The sequence below is a fragment of the Macaca fascicularis genome, chromosome 18 (genome assembly GCF_037993035.2).
Source record: "Macaca fascicularis isolate 582-1 chromosome 18, T2T-MFA8v1.1".
NCBI lineage: Eukaryota > Metazoa > Chordata > Mammalia > Primates > Cercopithecidae > Macaca > Macaca fascicularis.
In genome coordinates, this window is record NC_088392.1 from 63,163,147 (window position 1) to 63,185,697 (window position 22,551).

Consider the following 22,551-nt stretch of genomic DNA (forward strand, 5'->3'; position numbering starts at 1 on the left):
CACTTCCTCCCTCATAATTTGTTGTAGATTTGTTGCCATCTGCAAAGCCAGAAAGACAACTCCAGCACTTCCTGACCATCTTGAGACCCACTTAAACTTCCTGAGACTGTGAAAATCTCTCCTATTTATTCATTTACTAGAAGTCCCCTGGTCCCCCAGCAAATACACATGCCTTGCAGAACCTAGAAGAGTAATCGGAAACTCTCCAGCAGTTATGAGCCATAGTTTAAAAACCTCTGAACTCACAAAATTATCATTCTGTCCCAGATTTAAACCGAATTGTGGTGATTATAGCGTAGACTCTGCAGTTCTGGTTGAGAGGTCAATTTAATTAGAAGCCTCTATCTTCAGGCTCTTATAACTCCACCCCATACCCCTTTCCCAAAAATAATTCTTTAGGATGAAATTTCTAATACTGTCTCTCAGCCTAAAGGTATATTTTCTTGTAGAAGGTTGAGTAAGGTTTCATTTAGGCTATTTTTAAAACATAAGAAAAATGGCAAAAAAGGGGGATTTCACCACTTAAGAAATCACTCAGACACTTTTTTTTACTGTTTTTTTTTTTCCTAAATGCAAACGGCTTCCTTTAGAACTTTCAAGTTGTCCTTCTTAGTGCCTTTGGCATGTTTGAAGAAATTTGGTTAAGCTGTGATGAAGTTGTTCACAAAATGTGAATTGCCCATAAGTAGATTTATTTCCACTCTTTAAAAGAAACTTGCATGGAAATGTTACATGGAAATTATGATAAAAATCAGTTCTATGAAAAAAGGTCTCTCTCTCTCTCTCTCTGTGTATGTGTGTGTGTGTGTGTGTGTGTGTGTGTGTGTGTGTGTGTGTGTTATAGATGCATTAATATCTTACCAATGAAAATGTCATTGGTCAACCACATGGCCTGTTACCAAAAATGACCTTAGAAGTATTTAGTCCAGGTCCTGTTTACAGTGAGAAGACTGAGGTCCAAAGGCTTATATAAATGTTTTAGTCTGGATGAAAAATAAATGATTGACTCTGAAACATGTATCTTACATAGAGAACACAGACTCATAAAACAAATGTAAATTATATGACCACGTTACCATTTTGGAGGGAAAGGAGGGCCTCTAGCCCAGGGAAGGTTATAATTTTCACCACTCCTGGCACATCACGTGGTGGGAAGTGGGGTGGAGGCCAAGGCAACCTCGCGGCAGCCTGCAGATCCCTGGGGGCACTGGCTTGTCTTCTTCCAGTCAGGCATGGAAAAGCAATTCCAATACCAAGTTCCTACAGCAAGAACCAGGTGGATTCTTCCTTTATGGATAACCAGGTACAGTCATGGCTTCTATTAAGAGTGGCCAGGAATTTCTTGACTGAGGTCACACATGTAGTAACATCTCATTGCTTTCCTCAAATTATATCGCTAAAAACTAATCACATCATAAAATTCAAATGCAGCATCTAAGCCTAAATGAAAACAAATGCTAAATTGCATAGTCTTGTTTATTCTTGCTGTTTTGATTATTTGCTGCCCACAACTAATTTAAGGGACAGTCTGGTGGCCAAAGATACATAGCTTCATTACAACCGAGCATTTCCTTAGAGGACCCAGGTTCCAAAAAGAGAATTTTTCTGGAACCATGACCAATGCATTGGGACAATTAGCTGCACAGTTGAACTATAGTGTCATATAAAATGATGTTTTAGTGTGTGTTGAGCCATATGACAATGCTGATGTTTGATATTTTTGACCCCACAATGCATGACAATATTCAAATGCACCCTGGTAGTGAGACAGTAAATCGAGAAGCTTGGTGTATTTTCACAACATTTAGGCTTACTGGCATTAAGCTTTTGTGATAGGCGCACCAAAAACAAAACAAAACAAAAAAAAACCCAGAAAATTGTCTCAAAGACTAGAATCAAATTGAGGAGAGTCAATAAAATCATAAGAAAAATATCAAAAGCCGTAGAAGACAGTACATGGGAGCTACTTTCCAATTTCCAGTTTCCAGGTGCTAAGTACGGGAGAGCCCAGGAACTCTTTAGCACAAAAGAGAAGTGATCCTTAGCTCAGTCAGGGAGAGTTCAAGAAGGAGCTGGGGCGTAAGTTAGGCCTTGAAGTCCTCAAAAGATGTTTAGAAAGAGGGGAATGTAATTAAGAAAGAGGAATAAGCATCATTATTCCATACCTTTTATTTCATACCATTATTTGCTATTTCATACCCTTTGTTCAGCCGTAGTGGCTCCTTTCTGTTCTTGTAATCCACCAGGCAATTTCCCACTGCATGGCCTTTGCACTGGCTGTTCCCTTTGCCTAAAATCTTCTTCCCCCTCATCTGCCCATGGATAGGTCTTGTTTCTTATTAAATATTACTTCCTGCTAGGCACAGTGGCTCATGTCTATATTCCCAGCACTTTGGAAGGCCAAAGAGGGAGGATCATTTGAGGCCAAGAATTCAAAACCAGCCTAGGCAACATACAGAATCCCTATCTAAAAAAAAAAAAAAAAAAAAAGTTAGCCAGGCATGGTGGCCCATGCCTGTGGTCCCAGCCCCTCAGAAGCTGAGGTAGGAGGATTAATTGAGCCAGGAAGTGGAGGCTGTGGTGAGCCGTAATTGCACCACTGCACTACACCCTGGATGATGGAGCAAGGCCTTGCCTCAAACAAAAAAAAAAGAAAGAAAGAAAAAAGAAAAAATCACCTCTTCAGGGAAGCCTTCTCTAAATCCCAAATCTTAAGTAGCCATCACTCTGCCCAAGCTGTGTCTATCATTTTGTTTTGTTTTCTTCATTGAACTTACCAATAGATAAAGTTATCTTATTTATTTATTTCTTGATTTTTGGTCTGCTTCTTTCAAGCCCTGTGTTAGGAGGTTAGCTTCGTGAGAATAAGGACTTTTCTGGAACAGTGCCTGGCATAGGCTTAAGCTGTTTGGATGCTCTTGATTGCAAGCAACAGAAATTCCTAATCGAGTTGGCTCCAACAATAAAAGGGTTTTTTTGGCTCGTGAAACTGTAAAGTTTAGTGTCCCATTAAGGAAGGATCCAGTTTCTTCCCATGTCTTCACTGTGCTTTCACAGAGTTAGCTACAGCCTAAACCTCATGGTGGCAAAATGACCAGAGCAGTTCCAGGCTTCACATCCATATGTACATCATCCAGGACACAGCATCTTTGTTCTAGGATTCAGAAGTCCCAAATGCACTCTGATTGATCTGATTTGGGCCACTTGGCATGCTCTCTCCAAAGCAACAACTGTAGCCAAGGAAGGGGAATATATGGTCTGGCCAGGGTGGACTATGTGGAAGAGATATGAAAACCAGAAGGAAATGCTGGATTCTGTTAGGAAGGGGGACTAGAGAGGCAAAAGGCACTACATCACTAAAACTTGAGTGCATGAAGATGCCTGGGATCTTATTTATGAATGGGGCTTCTTATTGTAGTATAAAGGAACAATGTTATAGGACATTACAACAGAATAGCCAATGTATTACTCAATTCTTACACTGCTATAAAGAACTGCCAAAGACTGAGTAATTTATAAAGGAAAGAAGTTTAATTGACTCACAGTTCTGCAGGGCTGGGGAAGACTCAGAAAACTTACAATCATGGTGGAAGGAGAAGCAAACACATCCTTCTCCACATGGTGGCAGGAAGGAGAAGTGCAGAGTAAAAGGTGAAAAGCACCTTATAAAACCATCAGATCTCATGAGAACTAACTATCATGAAAACAGCATGGAGGTAACCACTCCCATGATTCATTTATCTCCCACTGGGTCCCTCCCATGACACATGGGGATTATGGAAACTACAATTCAAGATGAGATTTGCATGGGGACACAGCCAAACCATAACATTCCTCCTCTGCCCCTGCCAGATCTCATGTCCTTACATTTCAAAACACAATCATGACTTTCCAACAGTCCTCCAAAGTCTTAATTCATTCCAGCATTAACCCAAAGTCTAAGTCCAAGGTCTCATCTGAGACAAGGCAAGTCCCTTCCACCTATGAACCTGCAAAATCAAAAGTAAGTTAGTTTCCTCTCAGATACAATGGGGGTACAGGCATTGGGCAAACCCTGTTCCAAATGGGAGAAATTGGCCAAAACAAAGAACTACAGGTCCCACACAAGTCCAAAATTCAACAGGGCAGTCACCAAACCTTAAATTTCCAAAATGATCTGCTTTGATTCCATGTCTCATATCCAGGTCATGCTGATGCAAGAGGTGGACTCCCATGGCCGTGGGAAGCTCTCCCCCGTGACTTTGCAGGTTACATCCCCCCTTCCAGCTGCTTTCATGGGCTAGCACTGAATGTCTGTGGTTTTTCCAGGTGCACGGTGCAAGCTGTCAGTAGATCTACCATTCTGGGGTCTGAAGGATGGTGGCCCTCTTCTCACTGTTCCACTAGCCAGTGCTCCAGTGGGCACTCCTTGTGGGGGCTCAACCCCACGTCTCCCTTCCACACTGCCCTAGTGGAAAGTCTCCATGAGGGCTCCGCCCTGGCAGCAAACTTCTGCCTGGACATCCAAGCATTTCCATAGGTCCTCTGAAATCTAGGTGGAGGTTCCCAGACCTCAGTTCTTGACTTCTGTGTACCCACAGGCTCAATGCCACATGGAAGCTGCCAAGGCTTGGGACTTGCACCCTCTGAAGCCTGAGCTGTGCCTTGGCTCCTTTTAGCCATGGCTGGAGCTGAAGCAGCTGGGATGCAGGTCACCATGTCCTAAGGCTGCACAGAGCAGGGGGTCCCTGGACCTTGCCCACAAAACCATTTTTCCCTCTTAGACCTCTGGGCCTGTGATGGGAATGGCTGCTGTGAAGGTCTCTGGCATGCCCTGGGGACATTTTCCCCATTGTCTTGGTGATTAACATTTGGCTCCTCATTACTTATGCAAATTTCTGCAGCTGGCTTGAATTTCTCCCCAGAAAATGGGGTTTTCTTTTCTATTGCATCATTAGGCTGCAAATTTTCTAAACTTTTATGCTCTGCTTTCTCTCGAATGCTTTGACTCTTAGAAATTTCTTCCACCAGATACCCTAAATCATCTCTCTCAAGTTCAAAGTTCCATAAATCTCTAGGGCAGAGGCAAAATACTGCCAGTCTCTTTGCTAAAGCATAGCAAGCATCATCTTTATTTCAGTTCCCAACAAATTCCTCATCTCCATTTGAGAATACCTCACCCTGGACTTCATCGTCCATATCACTATCAGCATTTTGATCAAAGCCATTCAGCAAGTCTCTAGGAAGTTCCAGATTTTCCCCACATCCTCCTGTCTTCGGAGCCCACCAAGTCTCTAAGAAGCTCCAAAATTTCCCACATTTTCCTGTCGTCGTCTTCTGAGCCCTCCAAACTGTCCCAACCTCTGCCTGTTACCCAGTTTCAAAGTCACTTCCATATTTTCAGGTATCCTTATAGCAGCACCCAACTCTACTGGTACCAATTTACTCATCTGTTCTCATGCTGCTATAAAGAATTGTCTAGGACTGGGTAATTTATAAATGAAAGAGGTTTAATTGACTCACAGTTCTGCAGGGCTGGGGAGGCCTCAGGAAACTTACAATTATGGTAGAAAGGGAAACAAACATGTCCTTCTTCATATGGTGGCAGAAAGGAGAAGTGTCAAGCAAAGGGTGAAAACTCCCTTATATAACCATCAGATGTCATGAGAAGTCACTCTCATGGGAACAGCATGGGGGTAACTGCCCCCATGATTCAATTACCTCCTACTGAGTTCCTCCCATGACACATGTGGATCATGGGTACTACAATTCAAGATGAGATTTGCATGGGGACACAGCCAAACCATATCAGCCAAAATGGGGCTACCTTTTAAGGAAAGAGGAATTTAATCATTATCTGATAGACAATAGGAAGCCATGGAAGATTCTGAGTGATGGCATAATAGAATGAAAGAAGCGTTGAGGAATATCAGTTGGCAACAGTTTGCAGACTTAGTAAGAAGAAATGTTAAGGGTGGGGAGCAGGGAGGAGGGATAGTCAGGGAGAGGGAAGAGATCTGGAGCCAGGAGAGGCAATGAAGAAATTCTCAATGCATGAGGTGAAGGCCCAGACCAGACATTAAAAATGAAAAAATATAAGAGACAGAAAAGATGTTCAACACATATTAACCAGATTTGATGGCTGATTGCATAAAGATGATGAATAGGAGGACTTAATAAAAGATGACTGGCCATTTTCCTAGAATAAAACCATTCCCTGGTTGGCCTGAAGAATGCTGTATGCCTCTTCACCTGTGTCTTGCCCCTTTCTGACTTGTTCACTACCCCCACGTCACGCTGGTCTTCTCAACACTTGGTCTCCTCTGACGCACCCTCTGCAGCCCCAGAGCCTCTGTACACACTTCCGCCACCCCCTCTCCACCCCTACCCATCTGGTAGGCTCCTGCTTCAGCTCTCAACTTAAATGTCATCTTCCCAGAGACCTCCGCCACCCAAACTAGGCTCTTTTCTTTATCTCACATGTGTATGCACATTATTTTTTATTAAGAATCCTTCCTGTCTTTATGGAATTCATCAGTGTTTATGTTGGCATATGTATTTGTTAACCCTTTCACTGTCCCCCTCACCAGAGTTTAGCTCTATGGTAAGAAACAGAGACAATGGCTGGCAAGGACTCCAGGGTTGGGTGTAGGTGATATTCAGTGTGCTACCCAGCAGCAGGCATGGATACTGGGAAAGAGATGGTTTATGGGGAGAAGAAATGACTTTGATGTGGAGCAAGTTGAGTCTATGGGAGATATCCAAATGGAGATAAAAAGTAAGAAGTAGCAGAACCTCAGAATGTAGAGCTTGAAGAAAACTTAGTCCAGTGTTTTCTCAAAATAAGGTAACTCTTTACCAACCCAAGCCTTTGCACCTCCTCTTCTGCTCCCCTCCTGAGTTCTTACAACTTGGTTCTTCTTAGCCTTCCTCACCCTCTTTTTTTTTTTTCTTACTTCTGTGATCTTTGGTAGAGAACTTAGACAGCTTGCAAGCCATAGTTGTATTGAATTGAGAAATGCCTTTAATAAGTCCCTCTGTTTTGCAAATAAGAAAAATATGTCCTAGAGATGTTAAATCACTTAAAACCACACAGCTAGTTAGAGAGAAAACCTGGACTAGAATCCATCGTTTTAAAATTCCAGTTCAGTGCCCTTTCATTAGCCCATACTCAGTGCAGAAGTGGAGGTCAAGCCTTGGGGGTAAATTGTCAGAAATCCATGAACTTCTTGGCTCTTTTCTGGAACCAATTTAACTCTCCTGCAAAGAGGCCACAGAAAGCACGTGAGGACCATCAAATGCATATTTTGTTCCTATTTAACAAAACAAAAAATGTGTTTTCTGGAATGCATGATGACACTGTGAAAGAAGGGTTTGGGCCTTCCAGTGCCTTTTAATAAGAGAAATTGTATTTTCAAACCAACTCCGTATTAACCCATATTATTTAAAAAATGCCATTAGCAAAGACCAAGAGAGCCAACAGGTTGGCGTTCACCTCGGCTCTGCTCTGCCCCCTTGTGCAAGTTTCCTATTAGTGCATTTCCTTAGGATGGCTCGGAGTGGGGCCAAGATGGGCTGCTTCTTTCCTCTGCCTTCCCCTCCCTCCTCTCCCCCGATGTGGCCCCTGCTTGTCTCTTTTTTCCATGTATAGTTCAGATTGCAGACTTAGCTCTTGGACGGCTAAGATTTTTGTGCAAACATGAATTCCGCCGCCCCAAATTTTAATCATTCATTCACCAGGTATTTATGGAACAACTAGGAAGTGCTGAGCTCAGGGATGATGGCTTCCCGTCTAGCAGGAAACACGCACGATCAGGTAGTCTATGGACAGCGTATGTGGACGCTGGAGTGAGTATTTTGTGACATGGGAAGCACAGGAGGTTAGGGGAGCAATAATCAGGGTACCCAACAACATTCATCCAAATGAGTAAGTAGCACCCCTATATTTAAAAAGAAAAAAAAAGATAAAGAAACATATACCCCAAATCCCCCCAAAGAAATAAATTCTTCAGCATAGCTTTGTAAAGAATTCTTTTCAAGTGTTTGAGGATGACTGCTATGCATGAATAAAGCTACACCACCACCTTATCTTTTATTTTAAAATTGCTATCAAATTTGCAATTTTAGGCCAGGCTCAGTGCCTCACACCTGTAACCCCAACACTTTGGGAGGCCGGGGAGGGCAGATCGCTTGAGCCCAGGAGTTTGAGACCAGCCTGGACAACATGGTGAAACCCTTTCTCTACAAAAAATACAAAAATTAGGCGGGCGTGGTGCTGCATGCCTTAGTCCCAGCTACTCAGGAAGCTGAGGTGGGAGGATAGCTTGAGCCTGGGAGGTGGAGGATGCAGTGAGCCATGATCGCACCACTACACTCCAGCCTGGGCAACAGAACAAGACCCTGTCTCAAAAAAAAAATAAAAATAAAAATTGCAATTTTGATCACTGTCATAAAAGTGTCAGACTAACTTGTTACAGCTTTTTTTTTTTTTTTTTTTTTTTTTTTTTTTTTTTTTTAAGATTTACCTTCAGCAAATGCAAACTCCCATGTGAATTTCGTAAGGACAGCTCCCTGGAGAACAGTGAGGACAATCTGTCATGCTCAATAAATACTTGTCACCTTCTACCAGGGCCTTTTAGCCACAATAAGCAATTCAGTCATCAGTCCCCGTATTCCACAGAATCTTAGTGTCTACATTGTGCCAGACATTGTGTTAAGGTCTGATTATGAGACGGAAGAAATACCATAAAACAAACAAAAATCCTTCATCTCTGCCCTTGAGGAGTTCAGAGACCTGTGAGGAGAGACACAAGCAAATAACAACTACCATTGTGCAGGGTTTCCTTGTGAAGAATATTGTATGACTGGGTAAGTGCACACAATATACTATTGAGGAAAGAATGCAAGATAAGTTAGGATGATTTTGGCTGAAAGTCACAGGAAGCACAGTGGAAAGTGATTTAAATGAGAAGGCCAAAATTTGTAAGCAACAAAGGCATCTATACACAACATATAGCTAAGTTAAACTTTCTTTTCTAGTACTCAAAATTAGACACTTAGGATAGTACCAATCATTGCTAATTCTGCCAAACAGACAACAGTTATCCAAGACCCCAGAGAAGGCAGAAGACTCCAAGGAAGGCAGAGCCTCCCTCTATAGACAAAGGGAAATGGACACTGGCTTTCCCTGGAGGACTGTAAAAGGCCGACTACTTATTCTTAGAGAAACACTGGACAGACGATTTCTGCAATCTGCGAAAGGAAGCATCCAACCATAAATGCAGTTCATCTATGCATAGTTTTCCAAGTGTCGGTAGAAACGCAGCTACTTTAATTCTAGATAATAACCACCCTGATTTGGAAAATAGTTGAAAATAGTTGGAAAATAGTTGAATTTTCCAAGTATCTGTAGAAATGCAGCTACTTTAATTCTAAATAATAACAACCCTGATTTGGAAAATGGTTGAAACTAATTGGATTTGCAGCACATCAAGTCGTGTACAGAATTGTAAATTAAATTGGCCCACGGAGTCAATCTTGAAACAGTCTTGCCTTAAGGTCCTTCCTCGTTCACCTTTATCCTTATCACAGGATCTGGGTGTCTGAGAAAGATGAAGAGAGAGGCATCGTTTATTCTGAGAATGTGTTTTCTTGAGTCCTTGATTTGTGGTTCTCTGAAGACAGAGTAGGTAGGTGGTAGGTGGAATGCACCTAGTTCCTGAAGCAAAGGCTCTAGTTCACTTGGCAGGGTTCTCTGAAACCATAATTTATCCTACAGGAGTACCGACAAAACTAAATATGCTGATTCATCTCCTACTCCATTCAATTAACTTCTTGGAGGTAAATTGTCTTTTGAACCCTCACACGTGAACAACACTTGACAATTTCTAAGGACATTCCCACTGAGTCTGCATAACCACTTGTAAGATAATTGTCTTGCCTATTTTGCAGATGAGAAAAATAAGATTTAGAAAGATAAAAAGACTTGCTTAAGGTCACATGGCTTTGAGTGCCAGAGTCTTTCTTTTCTTTTTCTTTTTTTTTTTTTTTTAACCTAGGTCTTCTTCTTTACCCAAGTTCAGCATTTTTTCCTCATTAACACTGCCTTCATAACTGGGCATAGGCAGAACCAGTCAACAAAGAAAAACTGATTATTTGTACTGTGATGAGAAGGTTAGAGCTTCAAAGTTCACAGAGACTTTCTGTCTTCCTTTTTTTTTCCTTCTTTTTGTTTCCCTCTCCCTCCCTTACCTTGCCTGCCCTCCCTCCCTTCCTTCCTTCCTTCCTTCCTTCCTTCCTTCCTTCCTTCCTTCCTTCCTTCCTTCCTTCCTTCCTTCCTTCCTTCCTTCCTTCCTCCTCTCATTGCTTAATGCCAAGCTCACAGCTGTGGTTTTGGGGATAAAAACAAATACATTTAACTAAGTTCTCTCTTCTACCCACACTCTTTTATTCCTCTATCCAACTTTTGGTTCAATTATAACCAACATATGGGAGATCTGGACACCGCATTGTACATGCCCAAACATAATTTGAAAAATTACATGCATTAAAACAATATTGTTGGCTACTTAAAATACCTCTCATCATTTATAAAACATTATTCCCTCTAGCTTCTCATATTTTCAGCTCAATAATAGTACCCAACAGACTGAAAGACTCTTGTTTATCCTGATTTTCCCGTATCATATTTCAAAAACTAAATTGTTAGGTATCCTGTCTATTAAGAGCCTTTCCTCCTCAAAGACAGCATGAGAGAGAGAGCTATGTTGGGAAGCGTCAGCTGTGATACACATCTTTGTACGGCAGTTGACGGCATACATTCCTCTTGGCTGACATAACTAGCTCTGTGGATTACTGTAATGCCTGTTCCTTGACCCTGAATGTAACAGTACTCAAGACATACTCTGTTTTTTGAGCAGTGTTTTTGAATGGACTTAGCCTGGAGAAATGACCTGGAAAGGTTATCTTGGAATGGCCAATTTGTTTAAAATGCGTGAGTCCACTACTCATAGGTTCATAGGTGTTAAGTGAGCAGAGCAAGACATACCCAGCAATTCCTACCCCTTTCTTTTCCTTACTCCACCAAATCAAGGTCAGGCAGTGTACACTTAACAGTCTGGGCAAAGTTCTGTGTTTATTTGGTCAATAATAACAATAATGGCAAGGTTTGCTTGTTTTCCACATTACTGAAATACAAAAAAAATTGAATTTATATGTAAAACTATTGATCTAGATTCAGCATCCTGTTCTCTTTGAAATAGCCTCCCAAAAAGCAAGGTCTCTGTCCATCACTGGGAGAGTGGATTAGCAAAACAAGTGTAGATTGCATTACAAGTAATGGATTAGGCTGGATGCCATGGCTCATGCTTGTAATCCCAGCACTCTGGAGGCCAAGGCAGGAGGATCGCTTGAGCCCAGGAGTTTGAGACCAGCCTGGGTAACCAGACCTGGTCTCTACAATTTTTTTTTTTTTTAATTAGCCAGGCATAGTGGCACATGTCTGTAGTCCCAGCCACTCAAGAGGCTGAAGGGCAAGGATCACTGGAGCCCAGGAGTTGGAGGTTACAGTAACCTATGATTGTGCCACTGCACTCCAGTCTGGGTGACAGAGTGAGACTCAGTCTCTTTACATATATATATATGTGTGTGTGTGTGTGTGTGTGTATACATATATGTGTTTATATATAAAGGTAACGGATTAGCTGTAAATGTGTATCATAGATGGACCCTGAGGGAGTTGTACAGAGTAAAAAAGAAAGAGGCATATAAAACAACAATCTGCATCTGGTAAGAACATATAAAACAAGGGAATAAATCTTAAAAACCATGAGGAAGGCCACCTGTGGTTGGGAAATATCGGGGAGAGGATGGAGATTAAAGCACTTGATCAATCTATCAATCAATCAGTCACAGATCCGTGATGATGAGCCATGTACTGTGGAGGATGGTTAGTTCCAACTCAGCACCTGAGTTCCAACAATAAAAAGAGAAGAAAAAAAAAGAAACACTTAAAAAACTTATTGTCTCCCATGACAATTAAAAGCACAAGTGGGCTGGGCACAGTGGCTCACGCCTGTAATCCCAGCACTTTGGGAGGGTGAGCAGGCAGATCACCTGAGATGAGGAGTTCAAGACCAGCCTGACCAACATGGTGAAACCCCATCTCTACTAAAAATACAAAAATTAGCCGGGCTTGGTGGCGGATGCCTGTAATCCCAGCTACTTGAGAGGCTGAGGCAGGAGAATCGCTTGAACCCAGGAGGCGGAGGTTGCAGTGAGCTGAGACAGTGTCATTGCACTCCAGCCTGGGCAACAAGAGCAAAACTCTGTCTCAAAAAAAAACCAAAAAAACAAAAACAAAAACAAAAAAACCACTAGTGATCCCAATTCCTATAGCTAGTGCTGTAATGTTTCTTTACAGTCCACGTCCTTTCCTTGGAATTCCCTTTTGTCTCCAACCAACAAAAATATGCCCATTTGAAAATAGGTAGATAAGTGCTCACGTTCTAATCAGAACGGGGTAGAATGCTGTATCTCAAATTTCTCAGGGGACCAGTACTGTAAGGGGACAGGATACTGTGGCTGGAGGGGACCACCCAAAACAGATATTTCTTTGATATCTCCTGTTCCAGCTTTAAAACCCAAGTTGATTTTGCACTATTCTCATAAGAGATCTTCATTTGAACATCACAATTCTCAGTACTACTTGTTTCTAACATTATTTAAGTCTCCCATCCCCTTCTCTATCCACGGACTCCTCCCCTAAAACCCTGAGTAAATCCAACAGATTTATCCACATTGAGGTTGTTTTTTTTCCAGTAGCCTTGACATAACCCACCCTTGCCCCATAAATGAGAGGAGTAGAAAAAGTTCTCACCTGACTCACAGGTTTGGTTCAGCCACTGCGTTCAGCAGCTGGGAGCCACAGAACCAGTCATTCAGTCTGCTGAGCCTCAGGACTGGGATGAGCTGGATGGGGTGGGAAGGGTTGGGGGGCAGTTATTTACAAAGCTTTGTAGTCTGTCAGGTTTTCATAACCCCATAACGTTTCCCTGCCCATCTGGGGAGGATGTTATGATTTGTTTCACTTCATGTTCTGTCCTTCTACTGATTGCATGGAATTCATTTGGTCCATGTAATCAGATCAAGAGCCTTTCTCAAGAAAGTGCTGGGTTCATTTTTATACAGAAACAAAAATGAAGGCAAATTTTTATTTGAAAAATTTAAAAAGCAAATGAATCAACGAGCAAATCGTTAGTGAAAGCTACTCAGTATTCTTACAGTTGTGCCACAGTTTCATGGTACATAATTGCTTAGAGAAAAGGTATCTCTGCACATACGTTTAAGGGAACAAGATGAGTGTAGGTCACCACATTAACGAGTTCACATTCAATGAGATGCTGATAAACAACTATGTTTCCTGGAGAGAAGATTGATTAGCTAGAGGTGGTTTAAAACTACTACCCACTTAACTCCTTTAAGATAGATTCCAAATTCCAAGCATTCCAAAGCCTTCCAAGATCAGGCCCCATGTCTCCTTTCTTGCATGCTACATCTGCACAAACCCACATAGGTTTCCATCTGGGTCCAAAGCATTCTGTCAACTCCTGGGGTTCCAAATATCTGCTCACTCTGTGTTGTGAGGCTGAGCGGTTCATCCCTCTCCTCTGCCCATCCCACATCTGCACGAGGCTCATCTCAAAAACTCCCCTGCCTCTCCCCACCCCTTTTTTAGTTGTGCTTTCAAAATACATTATTCAACCCATTCTTCTGCTTTGGAGCAGAGTCATGGATTTTTTCTATTTGTCTTTCTACTAGAAGGTGAACTTCTTGGAATTCAGGGCTGAGGTGATTCACATCATAGCTCCTCCCTCCAGTGCCTTTGCACAGAGAGGAAATCAGCAAATATGTGTTCATTTATTCAACAAATACTAACTGAAGGCATACTGTGTGCCGGCCACTGATCTAAGTGCTAGAATATAGCAAGAACAGTTTCTGTTTCCATGGAGTAGACACTAGAGTAGGAGAAGAGGATAGATGATAAATAAATCAACACATGTATGTTAGATCAATGTATATGTGTAGATACACACAGATATTTTTCTGACTGACTGTCAGGTGGTAAGTGATAAGTGATATGAAGAAAATAAAGGAGGTCAAGTGAAAAGAATGTCACATAAGGAAGGGGTGGTGGGGCTGCAACACTCTGTTAAATAGGATGGGCAGGGAAGGCCTTGCTCCGAAAATGACCCTTGAGTGTAGGCTTGAATGAGATGAGGGTGTGAGCCATGTAAATATCTGGGAGAAGAACAATCCAGGCAGAGGGAACAATATGTGCAAAGACCCCGAGGTAGGGGCATGCTTGATGATTGATGAATAAATGTATGAAATTATGTTTTCAGCACATTCTGCTGGCAGTTTGGTCAAATGAAAGAGCCTCTTCCCTCTGTTCAAAGTAGGACAAAAATGCTTGCCTTGTAAATGATATACTAAAGCCATGAGTCTACAGCTTTACAATTTAAAAAGCTTGTACTTGGGAAATTTTGGACCGGAGTTTCTTCTGTATGTTTTAGCTCTCTGTGGACACTTTAGCAGTACAATAAAAAATGGAGTTAATTTGAATCTCCAGAATGAAACCAAAAAATGCGATTCTCTCCTTTCGCTTTCACACTCATGTCAAGGAAAGCCTGGGTACCAAATTGTGTTACCTCCTTCCTTGAAAAGAACTGAGAGACAGACAAAAATGACAGATAGAAAATCCAGATGAGCAGTGACAAGCTGTTCATTTTACTTCACAGGCTGGGTGGTTTGGGCCCAAGAATTTTTCCCACAGCTCTGTGCTACAGGTACATGACTGTTAATTTAAAAAGGAAATCGTCAGAGTGTCACTTCTTTGAAAACAAGGTAGGAACTAAAATATTTCAGTTTCAGGCTATTTTTCACACACTAAAAATATCAAGTGGAATAAGAAATTTCACATCCATTGATTTTTCATCACAAGTCAATCCTCAGTGTGCTGAGTCCGAAAAACCAAAAATACACTGTTTAGCTCAGATACACTCCAGTCGTGCACAGAGGACTAGTTCAGGCATTGTGGTTGGTGCAAAGGTCTCTGGTCTCAAAGTTTATAATCCCATTGGCAAACCGAAGCGTAGTCCCCAGAATATGAAACAGTGACACTGGACACTGTACAGTTAAAAATCAAATGTGCGAGGACTTCTGCTTCCAGCCAAGAAGCAATAACAACAGGGACCACATTTACCCTTCCACCTGAAACAACAGAGACCAAACTGACACTGGTTTTTAAGACAGTGGATATCAAGCAACGAAAAAATGAGAGGTGGAAAACAGATGTGCTGAGCCCTATGCTTGCTCCTGCTCACTGCCCGAAGAGTTTCCAGGCTACAGCGCAAGGAAGATGTGCTAAGTTTGCCAGAGCTGCTGTAAGAAAGTACCACACATTGGGTGGCTTAAATGACAGAAATTGATCGACCACAGTTCTGCAGGCCAGAAGTCTGAAATCAAAATGTCAGCAGCATTGGTTCCTTCCAAAGGCTGTGAGGGAGAGTCTGTTCCAGGCCTCTTTCCTAGCTTCTGGGTGCCCTGGCGTTCCATGGCTTGTAGATGACCATCTTCTCCCTGTGTTCTCCCGTGGTCTTCCATCTGTACACGTGTCTGTCCAAGTTTCCTCTTCTTACAAAGACACTGGTCCTATTGGATTAGGACCCATTCTAAAAAGTTCATTTTAGCTCGATTACCTCAATAAAGACCCTATTTCCAAATCAGTTACATTCTGAGGTACTGGAGGTTAGGATTTCAACATATTTTTGGGAATGGGATCATTTCAACCTAAAATAGATAGGGACCCCAGAGAGAATCTGGTGGACTCTCTGAGTTGAAGAGATAAAGCAAGATTCCAGGGACACCAAGGCTGCCAGAGTTTGCGAGTCAGAGTATCAGAGAGGAAACAGCTGCACAGAGAGAAGCCCTGGGGTCTGCATTGGGTCCCCTGCATTATTTAACAGAATTTGATCAGCACATGCATGTGAGGAAGCTATCCAAGACCGGGGAAAGATTATTCAACAGAATTAGAGGAAACCGTGCCCAGTACCACACAGGGCCGGGATAGTGCCTGTTCCTACCAGCCAGATTGGAAAAACTCATAATTTACAGGGCATTGGGTAGATGACTAAGGAAAGTCTTGCCTCAGTACTGGTGGGTAATTAGCTAAGCTCTACTCCAGAGCCACCTAACAAATCTTAAAATCAAAACCCCAAGAGATCGAACTGTTTCTAAGTAACTTAACTCATCCCAGAACAAAGCTCAAAAATATTTATAGCAACACATAAGTCTTCATCACCCAACAAAGTAAAATTTACAATGTCTGGCATCCAAAAGAGCAGAAAAATATGACTTATAATGAGAATAGTCAATCAATGAAAACCAATCCAGAACTAACACAGATGTTAAATTAGCACATAGGGCACTAAAACAGTTATTATGGCCGGGCGTGGTGCCTCACCCTTGTAATCCCAACACTTTGGGAGGCCAAGGCAGGCAGATCACCTTAGGTCAGCAGTTTGAGACCAGCCTGGCCAACATGGTGAAACCCCGTCTCTACTAAAAATATAAAAATTAGCTGAGTGTGGTTGTGGACACCTGTAATTCCAGCTACTTAGGAGGTTGAAACAGGAGAATCGCTTGAACCCGGGAGGTGGAGGTTGTGGTGAGCCAAGATCATGCCAGTGCACTCCAGCCTGGGAGACAGAGAGAGACTCCATCTCAAACAAACAAAATCCAGTAATTATAACTGTATTCCATAGGTCCGAAAAGTTAAGTCAGGCAGATCAAGCTCCTAGAGATGAAAATTCAGTGTTTGAGGTGAAAAAAATAGATAAAGATTAGACATTGCAGGTGAAAAGATTAATGATGTTGAAGACATAGCAACAGACACTATCCAAAATGAAAGAGAAAAATTAGTTTTTTAAAAATGAAAAAAGCACCAGTGAGATGTGGGACAACTTCAAGCAGCTGAATATACCTGTAATTAGAGCTCCCAAAGAAGGAGAGAGAGAGAGATCCAGAGAGAAATATAATATTTGAAGAAATAGTGACCAAAAACTTTCCAAACTTGACAAAAACCATAAACCCACAGATCCAAGATTAACAAACCCCAAAGACAAGAAGCATGAACAAGGAACACCAAGACATGTCCTAATCAAATTGCTCATACTCAGTTATACGAAGAAAATCTTAGAAGAGCCAGAGAAAAAAGACATAATAAGTACAGAAGAATAAAAATAAGGATAACAGTGATACCTTGTCAGAATCCAGAAGCAGACCCACAGGTGCATGCAGCTGCTTGTTGACAAAGGCCATTGAGTAGTGAAAAGATAGACTCTTTCTTTCTTTCTTTCTTTCTTTTTCTTTCTTTCTTTCTTTCTTTCTTTCCTTCTTTTTCTTTCTTTCTTTCTCTTCCTTCCTTTCTTCCTTCCCTCTGTCCCTCCCTCCTTCCCTCCCTCCCTCCCTTCTTCCTTCCTTCCTTCCCTCCCTCCCTCCCTTCTTTCCTCTCTCTCTCTCTCTCTTTCTTTCTTAGAGCCTCACTCTGTTTCCCAAGTTAGAGTGCATTGGCGCTGTCATAGCTCACTGTAACCTTAAATTTCTAGGCTCAAGCAATCCTCCTGCATCACCCTCCCAAGTAGCTAGGACTACAGGCACGTGCCATCACACCTAGCTAATTTTTTTATTTTTATTTTTGTAGAGAAGGGGTCTCACATGGTTACCCAGGCTGGCCTTGAACTCCTGGGCTCAAACAATCTACCTGCCTTGGCCTCCCAAAGTATTGGGATTACAGGCATGAGCCACCATGCCTGTCCAAAGATAGTCTTTTCAACAAATGGAACTTAAAATTGTTTCATAAGGAAAAATTTAAACTTTGAGCTATACCTCACACTATATACAGAAAGTAACTCAACTGGAATCTGCTGATGAGGAAAAAAAGAAAAAAAAATAACTCAAAGTGGACTTATAAGATAGATAGGGACAGACACCACAGATGTGCCCACATCTTAGATTTATTCTCATAACATCATGAGATAATGCCTTATTCTCTTGGCTTCTCTAAATAAATTTTTGAACGAAGCATTTTTTAATGACTTGCTAAATGTTCAGTATTTCAGTTAAGATATTCATGAAATGGGTATGTATAGTGCAAATACCCCCATTTTGCAGATCACAAACCAAAATCAGTAAGTTGACACACTTTATGTGTTTTATGGCAGAAATTTAGATCACTTTTGGCACAAGCGTTCTAGAAGTTTGTCACTGGAGCCTGTGGAATTTAAATCAACTATCCCAGATGAAATACAATTGACTTTATCCTTGTAAAAGTTGTATTTTAGGCTCTTTCTGGAATTTGAAAGCTGTAGTTTCAGTCACTGAGAAAACAGAAAATCCTGTTGGTGGTTACATGGGCAGACACATTAACAATCTTAGCATTGGAGTCAATCTGAACTACCCCTTTAAGAGTTCAGAGGCAGAGTTTCCACACCATTCTGAGAAACAGTCTTAATGAAGGGAAAATCAGTTATTAAAAAAGTAAATTGTATCCAGGATTTTAAACAGCAAAGAACTTTACAGCAAGTCTTCTCTGTCCTTTGAGCTGTTATTGAGACACCACTTTTAGATGTGGTGGTCCATCACCCGGTAATATGGCCCCATTAACCTCCTGAGGGCTGAACTTGGTGCTTAAGCAAGAAATCTTTTGCTTCATCCAAGTTGGCCTAATTTGCCCAGCATGGCAGTGAGGCAGGAGCTGAATTCATTTTAAAATCACAGCCCATTAGGGAGAATTACGCCATGATGCGTTAATGCCAGGCACTTGAGATGTTTACTCTTTTCATTAAAAATTTTTCTTCTTAAATATTTAATGCTAAGGGAGTTTCATTTAAATGTATCATATAAAGTGCAATGGCTGACATGGCAGGACTTGTTCATTGCATTATATTAGGTGTTGGTACTACTTTAACATTTTATCCTATAAATCCAGAGAGGTCTAGTGGACAGGACACAAGAGTTATAACCCCAATTTTGACATCATCCTCTGCAGCCTTGGGCAAGTGCCACTAATCTCTTGTCTTTGTTTCAATATCTATAAAACAAGCATCACAATTTACTGAGCCCCACCAGAATACAATGAACTATAACTAATTAGTGTTTACACTCTGGTCTGATGAAAGGCATTAAATGTTATTGTTGTTGTATTATTTTGCAAATGATTGCTAAGTTTGACATCAGAAGTAATTGGCTTGTTCTAGAAGAGCTTTCTGATGAAATCAGAACTTGCAAAAAAGACACAGCTCACTTCTTGTCAATGGATTTCCTTCTTCAAAATAATCAAATATAGTGTGTTCAATATAAAGTGGGTGAAGCATCACTGTGCACAGTAAGACTTAGGAGGTGATTAATTATACATTCAGACATTTGGGGACTGACACATAAAATACAACAAAGAATAATGAGGGGGCAGCGGGCTGGGGGGTGACAGTGCAGAGGGTGGGAGCAGCCCACCAACCCTGCCCCATATGGACTGCTGTGCTCTCCCAGGCTCTTTCTAGGAATGCTACAGTGAGCAGAAGGATGGCTTTGGTACCTTTCTTCAGCTCCTTTCTGTCACAAACTTATCATTTTGCACTAAGAACATGCTTGAGCCATGTCCAACTGGCACATAACAAATGAAGCTCTAGGTGAATCGGGTGAACTAAAGAACTGAAAAACCACAGGTCACAAGATCCTACCTCGTTGCCAATTAGCCTGTGGTTAGAACAATTTTCTCAGCCATCTCCACTCTCACTTGGAAATACAAAATTAGTGAAGCAGGCAAGACAAGAGATCAAACAGAGCGTCTTTTAATCACTTTTAAGGAAGCGGACAATAGTATCATTAAAAATAAGCAATGCATTCAAAGGATATTTTAAAAATTTAAAATTTAAAAAGCAAATAGGTAAACTTTTAAAATTTATTTACAAGAGTAGTGGTGAATGTAATTGAAAACTAAATCAAACAATTGAGAAACTAAGAATTTGAGACAGGTGCAGTGGCTCACACCTGTCATCCCAGCACTTTGGGAGGCTGAGGTGGGAAGATTGCTTGAGGTCAGGAGTTTGAAATCAGCCTGGGAAACATAGTGAGACCCCAACTCTACAAACAAATTTTTAAAAATTAGTCAGGTATAGTGGTGCACACCTGCAGTCCCAGCTACTTGGGAGGCTAAGGTGGGAGGATCACTTGAGTCTGGGAGTTCGAGGCTGCGGTGAACCAAGATCACACCACTGCACTCCAGCCTGGATGACAGAGTAAGACCCTGTCTCAAAAAGTAAATGAATTAACCCCATCAAAAAGTGGGCAAAGGATATGAACAGACACTTCTCAAAAGAAGACATTCATACAGCCAACAGACACATGAAAAAATGCTCATCATCACTCACCATCAGAGAAATGCAAATCAAAACCACAATGAGATACCATCTCTCACACCAGTTAGAATGGCAATCACTAAAAAATCAGGAAACAACAGGTGCTGGAGAGGATGTGGAGAAATAGGAACACTTTTACACTGTTGGTGGGACTGTAAACTAGTTCAACCATTGTGGAAAACAGTGTGGCGATTCCTCAAGGATCTAGAACTAGAAATACCATTTGACCCAGCCATCCCATTACTGGGGATATACCCAAAGGATTATAAGTCATGCTGCTATAAGGACACATGCACACGTATGTTTATTGCAGCACTATTCACAATAGCAATGACTTGGAATCAACCCAAATGCCCATCAGTGACAGACTGGATTAAGAAAATGTAGCACATATACACCATGGAATACTATACAGCCATAAAAAAGGATGAGTTCACGTCCTTTGTAGGGACATGGATGCCACTGGAAACCATCATTCTCAGCAAACTATCGCAAGAGCAGAAAACCAAATACCACATGTTCTCACTCATAGGTGAGAATTGAACAATGAGATCACTTGGACACAGGAAGGGGAACATCACACACCAGGTCCTATTGTGGGGATGGGGGATGGGAGGAGGGATAGCATTAGGAGATATACCTAATGTAAATGACGAGTTAATGGGTGCAGCACACCAACATGTCACATGTATACGTATGTAACAAACCTGCACGTCGTGCACATGTACCCTAGAACTTAAAGTATAATAAAAAAAAAAAAAGTAAATGAATTTTAAAAAATAAAAGAATTCAAAAACTTCAAGGAGTAACATGACTGTTCAATATGGGAAATTACCAATCAATGAAAATATGACACTGCATAGGCTTAAAAGCCACACGTGACAAGGAAAAAGAGGTGTAAATACATCCTCCAATATGTGATCAGTGACTTCTCTGATGGTGAGTGATGATGAGCATTTTTTCATGTGTCTGTTGGCTGTATGAATGTCTTCTTTTGAGAATTCGGGTGAGTGGGGACATATTATAGAAGGAAGGACCTAAGCATTATAAGACACTATATTTATTGTTTGGAAGAAAGAGAATAAAAGAGAAAGAATTACATGTACTTAACATCCTAGAATTTATTTTTTCATTCGTGCAACAGATATTTTTGGTGCACATCATAGGATAGGTTGTCCTTGCCCTCAGCTAGCTCAGCCAAAAGGAGAAATGGCTGTGTGAACAAGTATCTATATGTTACATGCTATAATAGAGGTGTGAGGTTTGTCAAAGAAAGTGTCTAGCCAGGCACGTTGCTCATGCCTGTAATCCCAATTACTCTGAGGCTGAGGCAGGAGTATCACTTGAGACCAAAGTCACCAGCCTTGGCAACACAGCAAGATCCCATCTCTAAAAAAATTATTTTAAATTAGCCTGGCTTAGTGGCTTGCACCTATGGTATCAGCTGCTGAGGAGGCTGAAGCCAGAGGATTGCTTGAGCCCTGGAGTCAGAAGTGAGAGTGAGCTATGATTGTGCCACTGCACTCCAGCCTGGGCAACAGAGCAAGACCCTATCTCTTAAAAAAATAAAAAAGAAAGAAAGGGGCTAGATCTGCCCAGATAGGGACAAAAAACTTTTCCAGCTAAGATTATATTTGATCTGGGTCTTGAGAAATAGATGAGTTTAGGAGTTTACTAAGCTGACAAAAAAAAACAGGCATTTTAAGGTGAAGGAATAGCACATGCAAAAGCACTGTGTCCTTGATCTAATTCCATAGTGAACACTGTCTCCCATAGCTTAGTGGCTTAAAGCAGCAACCACTCTTTATGTTACACGAGTCTATGTGTCAGCTAAGCCATTGTACTGATCTGAGCCTGACTCAGCTGATCTTGAATGGGCTGGCACAGAGCTGAGGTCGGCCAGCAGGTCAGCCAAGGGCTGGATGGTTAGAACTGGACTTGACTGGGATGATGTGCAGCACTGCACTTGGCCTCTCATCGTCTAGCAGGATAGCCCAGGCTTATTCTAATGACAGAGACAGGTTCAAGAGATCGCTGAAGCACACAGGCCTCTTTAGGCTCTCACTCAGAACTGGCATGTAGTTATTTCACACATATT

At 41.6% G+C, this 22,551-nt stretch overlaps 1 protein-coding gene and 1 long non-coding RNA gene across 5 annotated transcripts in view; one reads left to right on the forward strand and one right to left on the reverse strand.

The window, feature by feature from the left end:
- KCTD1 (potassium channel tetramerization domain containing 1) overlaps positions 1-22,551 on the forward strand; it is a 200,444-nt gene that overhangs the window by 27,941 nt on the left and 149,952 nt on the right. The gene's annotated exons all lie outside the window — the stretch shown is intronic.
- Positions 3-17,416, reverse strand: LOC141409047 (uncharacterized). The gene is made up of 2 exons (XR_012427230.1): positions 12,857-17,416; positions 3-7,239 (listed from the first exon to the last, which is right to left on the reverse strand). It is a non-coding gene; the product is annotated as an uncharacterized lncRNA (long non-coding RNA).